Genomic DNA, 16583 nt, shown 5'->3' with positions numbered 1-16583 from the left:
CTGCATCTGCACTCACTCACTTTTTGCTACATTGAGTATTCTGTGTAGTAAAATATGTGCAGTACAGTGAACAGTGAAGTTCCAGTCAAGATCAATCAAGGGGAGATGATGATGTTGAAAGTTGCATGATTAACTGAGTAAATCCCATATACATTTCAATTAGAAGGATCCGTAAAGTCACAACATGCTGATCCCGTCTTTCTTTTGTCTTTTATTTTGTTTGAATATATATTTATCACTGAAAGAGGTAAATTTTAAGCTGCTGAACTCCGCCAGACCTTTCCAAAGACCTGGCTTTGCACTGTTGCCTTTATACTCATAATCATTGCAGTGCTGTATAATGGAAGCCTCATATCTCAAAATAAATCATCCTCCAGGACATTAAAACTAGCTAGCAAGGAACTGGATGGGTCTTTGAAGTCAAATCTGGATGGAGAAAATCGGAGGATGTTGTAGTTTCGTAGCTGGACTAAATAACTGTTAATGCTAAAGGCGCTTTTTTTAATCACTTATTTGTAGCGATGCACAAAATCGGTCATGACGACAGCAGTTGGTGGCAGCTGCTCTCCGGAGGAATCCCGTCACAATAATCTGCTGATGATGGATGAGCTGATGTATATCCGATTTTGCAAGCCATTTCTGTGAGGCAAGGTTGTTTCTGATGAGGATAGACTGGAAAGATCATTAACAACTAGGACTTACCCCTGACTGGTAATGATCTTACCAGTCCTCCCTAGAGCTAAAAGCTGCAGACAACCCGTGTATATATGTATATACATACATACATACATACATATATATATATATATATACACATATATATATGTATATATGTATAAATATACACATACACATACATACATGGGTCTCTGTCTCCAAATGAAACATTTTTGTTTGTTATTCCATCTGATAGATGCCCATGCCTGCGTGTCGGATCAGTGCAAAGTGACACTCTCTTTTTTTCTTTGATTCTCTATCTGTAGACTGAAGTGTGTGTGTTCTCAGGAGGCTGCTCTGCTTGCTGGAGGTTTTGCCCAGCATGATGTGCATTTCATCATGACATTGATTGGACCTAATATGCTCAATGCATGTCTGAGAGCAGGGATCAAACGGATCAGCAGCAGCAAACACATATGTTAGCATTTTAAGCTGGTTGTGTTTGCAAAATCAAATCAAAGACATTGGATTATTATTTGACATCGACACTTTAGAGTATTTTAAAGGTGGGTGTTAATATTGTACGCAGTACCTCTTTGGATTAAGTTTTATGTCAAACAAATTAAAAAATTTCACAATTGTTAAATCCTGCGATTGACTTTTTGGGAACACCACATTTTCATGTGACAGCTGATAAGATATGTGACACATCACTCTGCCGCGGCGGGCTTTAACCACTGTGAAGCATTTGCCTCTTCTATTCTAATTCTTCACTCAAGCCTGTGCACACCTTTTCATCAGCTTTTCTTCGGCTGGAGGAAGAAGAGCAAGACAACATTACAGATTGAGCTTGAGCAACAACAAAAGAAGATGGATTCTAGCAAAGGACATTGCTCATTCGATTCAGCAAACGCGGCTTTCTGTTGCCTGCATGGCTGATCTCTCTCCCTTTGTGTCCTTTTGTCTCCTCCTCACTCTTCTTCTCTTTCACTTGCTTCTCTACCTGCTGTTTTTAATGGCTGAGTGGAGTCAAGGGAGAAAGAGAGAGTGAGTGAGACAGACAGTGAAGAAAAGAAGGATGAGGAGGACGAGGACGGAGGGGAGAGAGGGGAGGGAAGGAGGGCTCTCGTCTCTAGGCAAGGCTTTAATGAAGAGCCTTTGAAGTTTACTGTGATTGAGCAGCACCCGTGTCCTCTTCAAAAGGGACCAACATCTCTCCGAAGACATACCGTCGTTTCATCTCTCTTTCCCGTTTTCCATCTCTCCCACTTGATTTGCTTTTCCTTTGTCTCTGTCAATTCCATGTGAGATCTTCACCTCCTCTTTCTCCTCTCTCCTACAACTGGCTACCCCCCCCTCCCCAACTCCCTTTGCCTCCTGTCTGTGATCAGGACATGGATCATGTCTCCACTTAACTAACCGTGGTGGTCCCATCCTGTTAGCTTCAGGACTTTGAAGCCCACAACTACAGGACTGAATGGGATGTATGGGAAGAAGATATGTGTGTGAGGTGTCAGTGGTGCTTGCATATGTGTTTTGCCTCGGTTGCCTAGTTATCTAGGTATCTATATGTATCAAAGACGCACATTCAAAAATACACATACCTCTGCATTCAGGAAGAGACAGTGATTCTCCTCCCACCATCCACCGGCACTGAAACTACTCTGTTATCTCAACAAAGTTATCTATCAATCCAACCCTCCTACGCTCTTCCTCTTCTTCTTCCTGCAGGGCCATCCTCTTCTCTTGCCTTCTCCTTCACAGTGGCTCTCCATTTTTTCCCCTCCCCCAGCTAAATGAGCTATACTCCACCATGGTGGGCTCCTGCCATATACAGTCTATCACTCCTGCCTGAAGCAATCTATTAAGGCCATGTGTTATCAAGAGGAATAAATACTGGGCTGCACATGATTTGCATTTGAACTGAAGGGAAGTTAACTTCAGATTTCAATACTTTTTGAGTGTGAGGTAAACTATTATTAGACCTTAGCAGCCATCTTAAGGACCATACCAAAGTTTTTGGCATGTTTTAGCCCATTTACTAAGTAACATAAACTATATGGCTAGTAGCATGTGGAAAACCCGGTTCACATTCTGTATTTTCCATTGTTTGGGCTTGGTTCCCTGGTTACAATTAAGGAAAACCATGCCTCAGTAAACAAATATATTTTAGACAACAGTTTGCTTGTAAGTTTGGTCAAAACGGTCAGCAAAATGTAATTAGTAGTTAACGAGATAAAACTTAAAAACACACCAGTGTGATCCTTTAGATTACTTAAAGGTACCCTGTGGAAATAGTAGTGCTACAGAGTAATGTTTATATGACTGGGTCCCTGTCTCGTCTGTATCTTCTGCGAATGCTCAAGGACGTATATGCACGCGTGGGCATGTAGCAATGCGATGCATATTCCTGCCAAATGTTTCACACTATTCCACTGATTGAGGGTTCGTGGCAGTAATAAGCTAAGAAATGTAGCAATGCACCAACAAAGAAAAGGTGACTAATTAGGAAACTTAGATGTAAACAATGCAGGCAATTATTTTATGATGCTTTAACACGCTTGCCAGGCTTCAAGGATGTGTTTGGTGTGGAACATTAAATGTAAACATAACAGTGTTTGTTTATAAGAAAATCCAACAGGACACCTTTAAATTCAAATGTCTTTCACATCAAAGTTTTAAAATAAACCCACAGTTCTGCCACATGGCTTTAGTTTAGAATTTGACTGTCGTTATATTATGGCTTGTTATGAATATTTCGCAGCAGTACATCAATACAAATTAAAAGACCAATAAAGATTTACTGTTCAACTGACCATATTATCTCGGTCTTCTTCCTTTATATCCATGCAGTCATGTGCTGTTGTGTTTGCTGGGGCCGAGGCTGGCATGCGTGAATGTAACTCTGGATTTCATGGAGCGGACAGGAGGCCAGGGACGGTCAGTCAGCCACTGGCAAGCTTAGTCTGTGTGATTACAGCCCCCTTCTCATCCAGGTCCTGTTTTTGCGGCGTGGCCAGCTAGAGATTAATGGGTTGAAAGAAAACATTAGCGCAGCGCTATGGTTCATGCTCACCTCTCTGCTTCTGCCTGCTTGAGCGTGCCGCCCTCATCCTTTTCTCCCCCTCTCTTACTCTATCTCCCTTGTACACCCAGTTCAGAAACCCTGCATGCACTTGTGTTTTAGTGTGAAGGACATCTTTGAAGGACATCTTATTCACAAATGCTCCAGATCTTGCTACTAAAAATGCTATTTGACATGGAATCTTGCACACATAATCAAACTTTTACAATTAATAGTCAAATCAAACCAATAAAAGAAAAATCAGTTTCACTGTGCTTTTTGCTACAGAAAAAACACGACACCATATTAACGCTCTTTCAACCACAGAAAATCGGCTTTATATGAAATGACACTAATGGTAGGTGTTATTTGGGAGGGCTATGTGTAAGTGGTACCTCAAATGTCTCAGATCCTGAGACACTGGGTCAGTACCTATATTGTAAAAAGACTGCAAAGGGAGTAAAAGCCTGCTGCAAACCATTATCAGGCTGATGCGGATCAGGCTGATTTTAAAGGCCTTTTCTTTTTCTGTTCCCACTCTTCTCTGTCAGCTGCTCACCAAAGCAGCTGTCTGAGGTTTTCTGTCCTGCCGTGCTGCCTCATGCCTGGAGAACAACTTTGATTGTTAACCCATAAATGATTTACTGAGTCATATTTTTAGGCTGGAACCATTTTGAATGATGTATTTATCTAGTGAGCTGCTCAGCATGTGTGCATATTCGAGTTGGCATGAATATGTCAACCAGTGAGATTTTAACTTTGGGTGTTTTAAAATGCTTTAAAATATTTATTTTACCGCCTTGCTTTTGTGGGTTTCTAATCCTTTTGAAAGCAGGGAGGTTTAAAGTGTGGAACTTGAATGAGAGAAAATGGATTGAAAATTGGATGCTGGTCCTTAGCTACATACTGCTAAACTTAAATTTATCTGCTTTTTTAGCGCCCATATTCTAGTGTTTTCCTGGGGCAGTGAATTTTTGGTTTTTGACAATATTGGTAACTCAATTGGTGCAATATACCTTTAATTTCCACGGCCACACGGACAGTTAACCAGCTGGGGGGCCTACGTTGTTATACAGTATGTTGCTTAGTACCATCTGTGATTTAAGCACTCCATACATTCCCCTGTAACTTTGTACATTACTGTGTGTCACCATTTGAAACTAGGGGTAATGTACAAAGTGCTGGGGGTTACGGATTACTCGCCGCTGTGACATGTCTGGTCATTTGTCATCCTCACAACTGGAGCCATGAGAGAAAGCTAACTCTAATTACCGTTGACTTCTCTACTTGTGGGACGAACACAACACCTGGTGCGTAGGAGCTGCCAGTGTCTCCGCAGGTGTAAAAATAACATGAACGAAAGGTAACGTGCAGTGGGGATCGGCGTCAACATTAGCAAGCTAGACTTGCTAGCCTCCACTTTCCGGGTAGAAGCTAGTTAGCCTAGCTTGCTAGCTTCCACTTTTCGGGTGGAATACAACAGTTTAATATGTCCTCCCAAATGTTGAATGTGAATGAACAGATAACCTAAATTGCTAATTTTTGCTAATGATAACCAACACTATGCTTGATGAAAAAGGGGAAATACCCATTGCATCAACTTTTGTAGGCTATGCTCTAGTCAGAAGTGAACTATGGAAGTTGACAGTGACTCTCTTACCAACATTCTTATCTAAGCTTATTTTGACATAGTATTTTTTTTTATATATGCTTTCATTTTTGTGATTTTTTTTTCTTTTCTTTTTTTATTTGTTTGTTTGTTTTCCTATATTTGAAAGAAAAATGATGTTTCTCGATGGCAACAAAGACTTGCCTTTAGCTGATATTGAGAAGTTTTTCTTAAGAAAACAAGCCAAGAAATTGACAATTCATGGGACTGATCTACAAAAGTAAGACAACTTGAAAAACACCATTTCTCCAAAGCTCCACACAAAGGAACACATGATTGAACTGTTCCTCATTTATTTTCCCAACCCAGAGCCAGTATGTGGGCCCTAATGTACCTGTCACCGAAACTATGGACCACACTGAAGTCAGACGTCAAAGAGAGGACTTTAAGCACAAAGAATACAATTACCCACCTCGTATACGTGCACACGCTGCTGATATGTGAAGACCTGTCAGAAAAAAGTGAAGCCATCCAGTCACATTTTTACAGTGAATGGATGTCTGGGTGAGTTTATAAAAAAAAAAAAAAATTCATAATGTAGAAGGGAAGGTTCTTGTTAAAGCTTCACATAGACTCTGAAAAAAGCAGGTGTTATATTTGAGATTAAGGCAAAGCAGGGTTTTGTGTGTCTTTTGAAGATAGACTTTGCAGCAGGGTCTCCATGTCAAAGGTTTTATGTTGAAACGAGAGACTGATGATTTGTGTAAGAGGGAAGGTCAATGAACCTCTCCTGTCCAAACAGAGACCATGGCTTTTAGCTTTTCCGTGTCGAGATTCTTTCTCTCAAATTTTATAAATATTTTTCCATGTGTACTTAAAACTGAGTGCATGCACATGCTGGTAAGAGCTGCTTAACATTAAGTCTTTCCTGGTGCTGAAGAGGTTGCGGAACACACTTATAACTAACAGTAAAGCACAAGTGCTGTAAATGATGCAATGAAACGGCCACATTATTACATGTATACCTTTCTGCTGGCTGCCCTTTAAGATCTATGTTACTGGCAGTAAATTTAAGAAAGTAAACTTTGATCAATTTAGCTGCTGCTCCGGGCAAACTTTATCTTTAGGCACATATTAAAACTCTTATCAGGCAATGATTGGTCCTGTAAGTTTCATTAAAATGCAGGCAGTCTACTGTAAATAATTTCTGTATTACACCTACTGCACTTGGTACAGAAAAACAAAAACAAAAACAACATACTGTACAACCCATTAATAAAAATAAACAAGAAGATACGGAGCCTGACAGCAGAACATCATGAAAGTGTCATATTAGCCAGAAGAGATGAATATATTAAGCTATGACTTTGTGTGTGTGTGTGTGTGTGTGTGTGTGTTAGTGCAGTTATATTTTTTTTACTTTGTAATTTAAATGTAATAGCTCATGTAACATCAAATGTCAGAGAAGATCAGTGGTCATAATAAAAGTATACTCTGAGGAGAAAACGGTGCTTGTACACTGAATAGATGCTCCAGTGTTTTTGGAGCATCTATTCAGTTCGCAGGTGCCTTTTTCTCTTGAGCCCTTGAAACTGTTTTGACCTTTTTTGCCTGTGCACCCGGTATCATGGCGGGATGTGCATGCACCACTTTGAGGCATATAATAAAAGTATAGACATAAAAATTAACCAAAACAATAACAATTTTGTGAACAGGTTGAGAACCCTCTAAAGATTCTGTTAGCCTCCCATGAGTGGGAAGGAGGCACTCATTATTCTGTGATAATGTGCCTTAAATTACAATGCCTTTGGGGCGCGCCTCTGAAGCTTAAGAAGGTTTGTAAAATGGATTTTAGGATCATCTTGTAGCTTAAAGATGCTTTTGGGAAACGGGGCCGTGTTCTGTAAAAGAAGAGAGAAAGAAAGGAAAGAAAAGATGACCCATTAAAGCAAAGCACAGAACTGAGCAAAATCATCTGAAGAGGCACATACACACACACACACACACACACACACACACACACACACTCATATTCTCTTACACACACACATCCACACACCCCACGCACACGCACAGGCACTACTGCTCTCCTGTTTTGACTTATTACTTTGCGATGCACCGTTCACCTCCAAAACATCATGAAAAATAAATACGTCCACCTCTTGCGCAAGACTGAGACTGCTAATATTCCAGGAAGCCGAAGATGGGCTCGGAGCATTTCTCTCCTCCTCGGAGCATATTACTCCTTTTTCACAACAATTACGTTGATGAGCGGCAGTTGTTGTTTGCTATGACACATTTCATAAAGAAGAAGAATGACAGTTGAATGTGCTCCTGGTTTCTCTATTGCTAGTTATTCAGATATGTCACAGAGTTCACACGCTCTTTAATGGCACTTTTCTGTGTTTTCAGGTACAGAGCGCTTCTCTATTTATGATAATGTATTTCTGAGTTCCCTAGTTCTCTTATTACCCGAAGCTAGTGGTAACGACTGACTGTAAATCACATTTGTAGTGTGAGAGAGAGTGGGTGTTAGAATGTGAATAATCTTTTATTCCCTGTACTTCTGTGAAAATATGAATACATTTTTCTTTCATTTCACAGGAACATCAGATAATCTTCTAATGCTCAGCCTCCCTCTTTTTTCTTTCCCTGCCTCCCTCCGCTCCTGCTCTCTCTTATTTGTAAAATCAAGGCAAAAAAACCAAGTCTAATACTCATCACATGAATTTATATTAGGATACCAAGTTGTTCAAAGATGTCAGGAAAGCTCACCGCTACAGAGACCTCTCACTTGTGATATCAGCCTGCTATTGGCAGAAAACTGCAGCATAGTTCACCTTGTAAAAGACAAACAAATCCAAGAATCCTAGATTTTCTCCAAGAAGGGAAATCACAGCATTATTCATGATTTTTTACTTCAAGATAACATAAGATAAAAGGAGCTTCATTAATTCCACGGAGGGAAATTTGCAACGTTACAGCAGCAGCAGAATATAGACGAGGGTAGTACTGTTTACATGGAGTGTACTATTGCACATATATTGAGCAATGGTGAGGGTGGGATGTGTTTGGTCCTGTGGAAATCTTTCACCAGGATTTGGTTTTTCCAGTGTTTGTTTGGAGGCAGTTCCGCTGGGACCTGCCCAAAGTCTCCTGGGTTAGTCTCCTATACTCTTCATCAGCTCCATCAGTGATGTAGCCAACAACATCGGACTGGTCAGAGAAGTTCTGTAGATGACAGTTTGCTGAGTTATGGGCAAAGTCCACGGTGTAGAGGGTGAACAGGAAGGAGGCCAGGACTGTCCCTTGTGGAGCTCCCATGCTGCAGAGGACTGGACCGGTGAGACACAAAGTCCTTTAACCTCACATACTGGGGTCTGTTTGTGAGGTAATGCAGGCCCCATGTCGAGAGGCGGTTGGTCCACCCTCATGCAATCCATCTTGTCCCTGAGGAGTGAGGGTTGTATGGTGTTAAAGGCACTGGAGAAAACATCAGGTGAGAAGTCAATGCCACTGGCCTGTAGCTGTGTACTTCCTTCCTTGTTTTTGGCACCGGTACCACGTAGGAAGTCTTCCACAAGACTGGCAGTCTCTCCAGTTTCAGGCTCAGGTTGAAGATGGACTGGACTATCCTACGCAGCTGGTCCACACAGGACTTGACAATCCTGGAGCTGATGCCAGATAGATAATGCAATAACGCTGCATAATCTATTTGTGCTTTTAAATAAGAAACATGTCTCAGTGGGCTACGATACCATGTTCCCTAAAATACAAAATGTTGATTAACTGGTTTACCAGAATCCTTCAGCCGCATTCTGAGCTGTCAGGGTAAGAAGAGTTACTGGTAAAATATCACAGTAGTGTGATTAATAATTCGGTGGTTGCACAACAACTGTTTTCTCAACAATTTTATAATGCTAGCTAACGAACTTTATGAGATCTCCCAATCCTAGGACAACAGTTATCTCTTTTTTTTGTTTAAAGCTGCTCTAAGAAATATTTTAACAATGGATTAAACAACTTAAATGTAAAGTAAAACAGGTCACTTGTAGTGACACACCCACAGTGAATTATCACCTGACTGCAGCTCCGGTCTGCTCTACAGAGCTTTTTCAGCTCATTGTTCTGGTTTTCGGTCCCAAGACCGCATTGTGTTTTGGTTCCCTCTCATCACTCTCGTTGCGTCATTTTCGGCCGCATTTCGGGCCGCAGCAGGAAACAGAAAGCTCTTAAAAAAAAAAAAAAAAAAACCTCAAACACAAAGTAAGCAACTAGTGTGTGAACATAAAAGAGCAGCTTCTCAGGAGTTGGCAGAGGACAAAACAGAAGTAAAAGAAGAGTGAATATTGCAGTTATATTTGCCAGATGGACACAAACAAGACTCTGGTTGGATCCCAATGTGACACCATAGCTTGTATCTTCTGGCCCTAATAACCAAAAAATCTTTTATTGCAGGGTTAAGTAAGAGGCCAGACGGTTTTTTGTCTCATTATTTGCTTGGCTATTGCTGTGTTCTAGAAAGTCTGCTACAGCAACACAAAGGACACAGCGCTGTGTCTCGGACTGAATTTATGTCACTATTCTGAACTCCACCTTTCTATTTATTCACTCAAAATGTTATGTTTGGGCCTACTTGTCACAGATTACAGTTTTGTTTTTAGTCAAGAACTGCTTAAGTGGTTATGTTGGGAACTTGACTCCACCCTGAGCTGTAGCACCAAATCACCCCTCTCACCCCCACCACCCTCACACCCATCTAACTATACCCTTCTTTGAGAAAATTGCATTTCTTGCAAAGGCACTTAGAGAAAACCACTCCCTTGTAAAGTTCTAGTGGTTGCGTGCGACTGCTTATAAAAACAGACAGTGGCCTATTAGCACTAAATTAGGCGTTTACACAGTGTTATGAACTGGGTGGCCATGCACCCATTTAGTTTCAGCATGACAAACTAAGGTTTAAAGACAGATAAATGTCTGTGATAGAACATCCTGGTGTTTGTACTCAAATTTGTTTACTTTTATTTTCCCTCTCTCTCTCTCTCTCGCTCTCTCTCGCGCTCTCTCACCATCTCCATGGTGTTTGAATAATTGATATTCATCTCCATCGATGGCCTCGCTCTTGATGCCCACCCTTCACTGGTCCAGTTTATGCATATATGCAAGGACAACCTTGTAACTGTAACATACTATCAAACTGTGCCCACAGGCATTCAAATAATGTGTTGGCGTAAAATCCAAAGGAAAAATAGTAACAATTTTACAGAAACATACTGACCCTTTGCTGCTTTATTATTATTATTCTTATTATTATTTGGATTGTACTGCATTGCTAAAATCTTAATTGTATCAAGTCCTTTTTGTCTACTCTCTGGTCCAGACTGATGTGTCTCAAAAGCTATTGGATGGAGTGCCATGAAATGACTTTGATGAAGATTCCCCGACTCTTGGTCTAGCACCAACATGAGGTTTACATTCGAGATTTTTATTGAAACTTCTCAACAACTGTGACCAAATACCTGCAAAACTAATGACATTCAGTGCTATTTAGAAAACATTAGGATCTTAACAGGCTACTCTAAGATGGTGAACATGGTAAACATTATACCTACTAAAGAGGCATGTAAGTGTTTTTATTGTGAGCACAGCATTTAGCTTGAGAGCACTGCTAATGTAGCCTCACAGAGCTGCTAGCATGGCTCTTGCTTTCACACGTCTGAAGGAAGTAAGACTCACATTATCGGATTGAAGAAATTATTTAATTATAATAAACATAACTTGTTAAGAATGGTAATCCTTGCAGTGCAGTTTTTTGGGATCAGTAAAATTAAAAGAAACAAAACATATTTCTTCTCCCGACTTCTCTTAGTATGGAAAATCCTGCCAGAGATTCTTTGATCTCTCAAACGTACACAGTCTTCAACCTGTTTGCTTTTCAAAGCAAACCAGTAGACTTTAACCATCTAACCAACAAACCAGCAGTAACGTGTCGGTTTTTATAACACACCAAAAACAAGACTAAACATTAATGAGTGTTTATAATTTAACTTCAGATTGCTTGTTAACTCTTTGCTCCTTTTGTAGTCAGTTGTGCCTGCTCTCTGTTTTTCTTAGCCAGACTTCCCTGTTCATTTCAGCCAACTATCTGAGGCTTACTACTGAGAAACAGGCCTCAAATATACACGCGCAGACAAGGAGCATGGTTCTGCTGTTACCAGAGTGGGTAAACTGCCCAGGAAGCAGAAAGGCTCCTTTGTTTCTCCTCTAGACAAGAGGGGTGGGTGCATCATCACTTGAAACACTCCTTGTCTAGGATGCACACCCAGCAGAGCCTAATAAAGCTCTTAGGTTTTGTATTACACCCAATCAACACACAATGAGGATGTGCTTCAGACACACTCGTGTGGAGCGGAGGATATAGGATGAGTCCGGGTTTCTGTTTCTAATTTTAAAAGGGAGATTCCGCTGAAATTAATCCTCTTTCATCTGTGTTTTGCGTCAATGCTCCACTGCATACAGAGTGAGATCACTAGAAGAGTGTGCAATTGAGAATCGCTGGTATTCATGAGTGTTTGCAAGGATGGGATACACATTAGTCAAGATTAACATACAGTAAACACACACAAGCTGATTTAGAAACACATTTAGGTTTGTGTGGATTCTCATCTTTTTTTTTTTTTTTTTTAATCACTGCTGTGTGACAGGCAGGGCTAGGGCAACAAATTTGTGACGTGCGTTATGTCACACTCAGGCGCTTTCTAATGAGGATGGATGTGATCGCGCTTTGGATCAAATGGAAATATACAAGACTAATGAAGCCTGACATCAGCAAAATCAAATCTGTGTGGTTATTTTTGTTCTTCATAGGTTATCAAACTGGATGTCCTCAAAAGTCCCTTTTCTTCTTTTCAGTGTTATACATAATACCTTTGTCTATTAATTTCAGCTGATTTTACCTTTGCCAGTACTGCCAGATTTTCTGTCTAAGCCCCAGTTTTCTCTACCAATAAGAAAAAGTTTGCAAGTTGCATTTATGGGTCTGTTTGAGTTTCTTTTTTTTTTGTTTTTTTGGTTGATAAGTTGACAGATCTTCATTGCAGCTGCATTAGAACTTTCTAGTAGAAAATACTGTGCTAAACAACTGTGTAAAGTACTGCACGAGTGTTAAATGTCAAGTTTGAGTCTAAGTTTCTACAAATCAAAAGGGCAAGTGCTGCACAGTTTTGCATGTGTTTTTAACAATTACCTAAGAGGAAGTGCGGCCAAGACCAAAGTCACTGCTGGCAGCAGCTGTAATAGGCTACAATGCAGTGCAGCTCCGTAACATAAAGTACATCTTGTATTCTGAGAAAGGAGTGCGATAAACTGGCTATAGTTATGGCAATGTTGAATTGAATGCAGTGAGTTCGCACCCAATAGTTTAATGTAGGAATGTAGCTGAATGTAAGGTTGAGTAGAAGTAAATCAGGTGGGTTGAGGGACGGTAGGTGCTTAGAAAGCTCTCTCCCCTTGTTAGTGGCATATTAGCACCAAATTTAGGCTTTCATAAGAGGTGTAATCCAGCCTTGAATAAAATCTATAACTTTCAAACTCGAAAAAAATAAGTGCAGCATAACGTTCGTGAAAAAAACAGAAGGATGACACATACAGTAAATGAAAGCAGAATTGCATTGAAGCTTGTTGTGTGTTAAGATCCAACCTCCAGTTTTAGAGGGGATACATCTGTCACAAGAACCTGTCAGATGGCTTCAGGGCTGTCTCTAGTAGCAAATATGGCACGAACAAATAAAAAGTTCACTGCGTAGTAAAAAGTCCCGCCCCCCCGCCAATAAATTGGACATTGGTGCATTTTATGGCTCATCAATTAAATTTTTCATTTGTACAAGACAGATTGTGTTATTGCCTCTTTCAAAAGTTTGTGCTTTTATTTCACCGAGAGAAACACGAACCTTGACCTGGTCCAGTCGAGAACACAGTGGTTAATACGAGCCAGCTCATACTAAATGCTGAAGCAGAGCCTTGCTAAGAGGGAGCATGTGTACTCGGACATTTGAACTGGATAAATACAGTTTAAAGGTACTTTTTTTCCTGTCAGCATGCTGCCAATCCATTCCAGCTTTTACCACAAGAGTGGCCTTCTCATTTAAGACTTGTTTTAAGCCTGTGCCTAGCAGACATATCTTTGTTTTTTTAGTACCGTATCTTAGATGCCTCGCACATACATTCTGTGTGCTTAAAAATATTTTTGTGACGGAAAATCAAAAACCTGCTTTTCAATTTCACACATGTTCTTCTAAAGTTAAAATGTTTATTCTTAACTTTTCATACCTAGTACACACAGTACTGTCTGTCTTTTCCAATCCAAACAAAAAGGAAAAGAAGCCAGTGGTGTAGAGACACTTACCCAGACATGTAACTTTGCTCTGCTGAAACTGTGCTGATTTGTTTCTGCTGCTGACAACACTGTGCTAAACACATTTTGTAAAAGATTTAAAAAAAAAAAAAAAAAAACGTGCTTATCTGGACTTCTGTAAGAGATGGGTTTTAAGTAGTTTCAAAAAAGCAGCCGAAGCAAAAGGGTTAAGGTGCAAACCGTGTATCTGCTATGTTAAATTCATTAAAAAATAAAGTGAAAAAGGCATTCGGAGCCAAGAATAAATCATCTCCCAAGACACTGCCTCTTGCCCATGCTGCTGCCAAAAAGGAAGCGATGGTTAACAGTCACTAAGTAAGTACTAACCACTTCTAATTAAGGTGGAACCACACAGTAAACCCAGAATTATAATGTCTTGTGATTTTCATGCAGATTTATAAAAACATTTAAAAATCTGACTGCCACTGTGTATGACAAACAATAAGGACATGACTGATTCTTTACTTATTTAAACGGTGAGGAAGTAATGCATTGGAGGAGTCAAAGGACCGTGTAGTATTTTTGTGCTTACAAGAAGATGAGAGGACGTACTTCGTGTACTTAAAGACATGCAGACGGATGCGGCATACATTCTGTATTCACACACACAATCTTCAGATGAACAATAAATGAAATGAAAATGCTCAGCAGAAATTCACACACCCAACCTCTTATAACCTCTTGCCTAGCTCAGATCCCCCCCCCACACACACATACACACACACACGCACAGTTATACAGCAGCAGGCGTGATTAGAGCGAGATATATGTGGCGGAGCCCAGCTGTGGTGAGCCAGCCAGAGGATGTGGTATATCAGTCTCTCAGCCTGCTAAATGAAAACTAAATGAAAGGCTCTCAGATGGTGTGAGTGTTGCGTAAGCGAGGCACCGAGCAAGGTCCCAGGATAAGCTGATTATGTGGCAGACTCATATTCATTTCGACATCCCTTAAAGAGCTGAGCGGCGTGGCTTGGTAAGCCCTGTTCCTCTCTGCTCCTGCATCCAATCTCCTCTCTTCGTCCCATATCTTCGTCTGTTTTCTTCTCCTTTGGGACTGTTTGTGTGTGTGTGGTCAGTGTGCATCTATGTGTGTGCTGCAAAAATTATCTCCTCTCACATGCGTCTCCTGACCAGAGGGAGTCAAAGGCAAGTGCTAAATCTGCTTTTGATAGCTTTGGTGACAAGACTTAAAAACATGTGCCACTGGTAAAACACACACACACGCGCACACACGCACGGTTGTGCATATATGTTCATTCACACACAAGCAAACATAAGCGCAATGCTTCACATGGCTAAGCTGAATGTAACACACCAGGGCTTAGCAGCTGTGAAGGTGAAAGCGACAGGACAGCTGGGGAATTTATCCAATTGTCAGCGTATGTCCCGTGTGCTACTGCATGCATGCCTGCGTGGTTAGGTTAACGGTAGCTGCGCTGTCGGGAGATCAGAGTTGACATCACAGGAGAAGTGGTGGCAGTCCAGGAAAGTGTCGGGGCTCGAGGTCACATGGTAATGGTTGTTTTTCCCTCCATGAAGAGGGAGAAGGAAGAGGGGCGGATGGGAGAGCTCGGCCGTGGCTGGAAATGGTCTTTAACAGGCGGTAACACTTCATCGGTCCTTTCCTCTCGTCATAGGATCTGTCTATGGCCATGCGTGTTGCTGTGTATGTAACACAGGGGTCCTCTATTGTACAGCTAATCCTCTGCTGAGGCCACAGCATGTATGTGCATGTGACAGGCTCACCGGACCAAAGAAGCACCAGCGCTTCCTGATTCACTTTTAAATTACACGGGATAGTTGAGGAACAGTGTCTACGTTTTGAGCACAAAGGGCAAATTGTCTTTTTGAGCATTTGGTCCCACTACATGAACATACATAATATAGGAAACAGTGCACACATACTACATGCAACTGCTGTGGCATTTCTGGGAACATTTCAGCGCTGGAAAATACTCAAGTATTGTACTTAACTACCATTTTGATATACATTAATGCTAATTTATACCTCTTCTCTACTTGATTTCAGAGTGGAAAATGGTCCTTTTTACTCCACTACATTTACCTGACAGCTGTAGTTACTAGTTCATTTAAATATTAAGATTTTAAATGGAAAAACACATATGACTGACACTGTGTATTTGTCGCTGTTTGTTACCTGCCAGCCACCCTATTATCGGAGCTGTGACTGCAGTGTCGCAATAGCTGACCTTTATCCACACATACAGATTCACCTACACCTTAACCTCCTCTGTCTATTACCATTGCCCCAGCTTAGTTCTGTGCCATCTGTGTCCATAGCAACTGGACAAAATGAGTTACTTATTATAGGACACGGGGCTCAGCTGGCAGGTGGTTTTACAATGAGGTTTGTCATATCCTCTTCCAAACAGGTCGACAGCACACGAGGAACAGGAAGTCAGGGGTTGAAGTTCTCCATTTTAGGGAGAAAGAGTTTTCTTTTGTTCTATTTCAGACGCTCAATTGTAAAACTGGGCCTCACCCTTTCAATGGCAGTTATACCATTTTGAACTGAAATCCTCTTTCCCAACCGACGAGCTACAGCGCTTCTAAAAGTCAAGTCAATCGCAGTGACCAAAGCGGCACGTTTTGGCTGTGCAAATAACATACCGTACTTGCATCCGAATCGCACGTGGTGATGCAATTCAAATCAAATCCAGTTTGGGAGGAGTTTATTGGTTGCTCATGGTGTTCCCGTGCTGGTGAGAGGCCAAGAAACCAGAGATGTGATGACAGTTGGCTGACAAAACAGTACAGTGTTCCACAAGCTCAGGTGTCAGAAAATCAAATCCAGCAGGCACACTATAAGCAAACATGGA

At 41.0% G+C, this 16583-nt stretch overlaps 1 long non-coding RNA gene across 2 annotated transcripts in view; it reads right to left on the bottom strand.

Moving 5' to 3' along the window:
- Positions 1-3362: 3362 nt before the first annotated feature.
- The window catches only part of LOC120786323, a 64812-nt gene continuing 51591 nt past the window's right edge, over positions 3363-16583 (bottom strand). Inside the window, exons 3-4 of one of the 2 annotated variants that reach the window (XR_005706702.1) lie at positions 9411-9561; positions 8281-9004 (exon numbers count right to left, since the gene is read on the bottom strand). This is a non-coding gene — a long non-coding RNA (uncharacterized LOC120786323). Of the gene's footprint in view, positions 3678-8280; positions 9005-9410; positions 9562-16583 lie in introns of those variants that run through there. The other variant, XR_005706703.1, reaches the window with a different exon arrangement.

Source organism: Xiphias gladius, chromosome 24, assembly GCF_016859285.1.
Source record: "Xiphias gladius isolate SHS-SW01 ecotype Sanya breed wild chromosome 24, ASM1685928v1, whole genome shotgun sequence".
Lineage (NCBI taxonomy): Eukaryota > Metazoa > Chordata > Actinopteri > Istiophoriformes > Xiphiidae > Xiphias > Xiphias gladius.
Note: the sequence above shows the minus strand (reverse complement) of the source record. Positions and strands in the feature narration are given on the sequence as shown.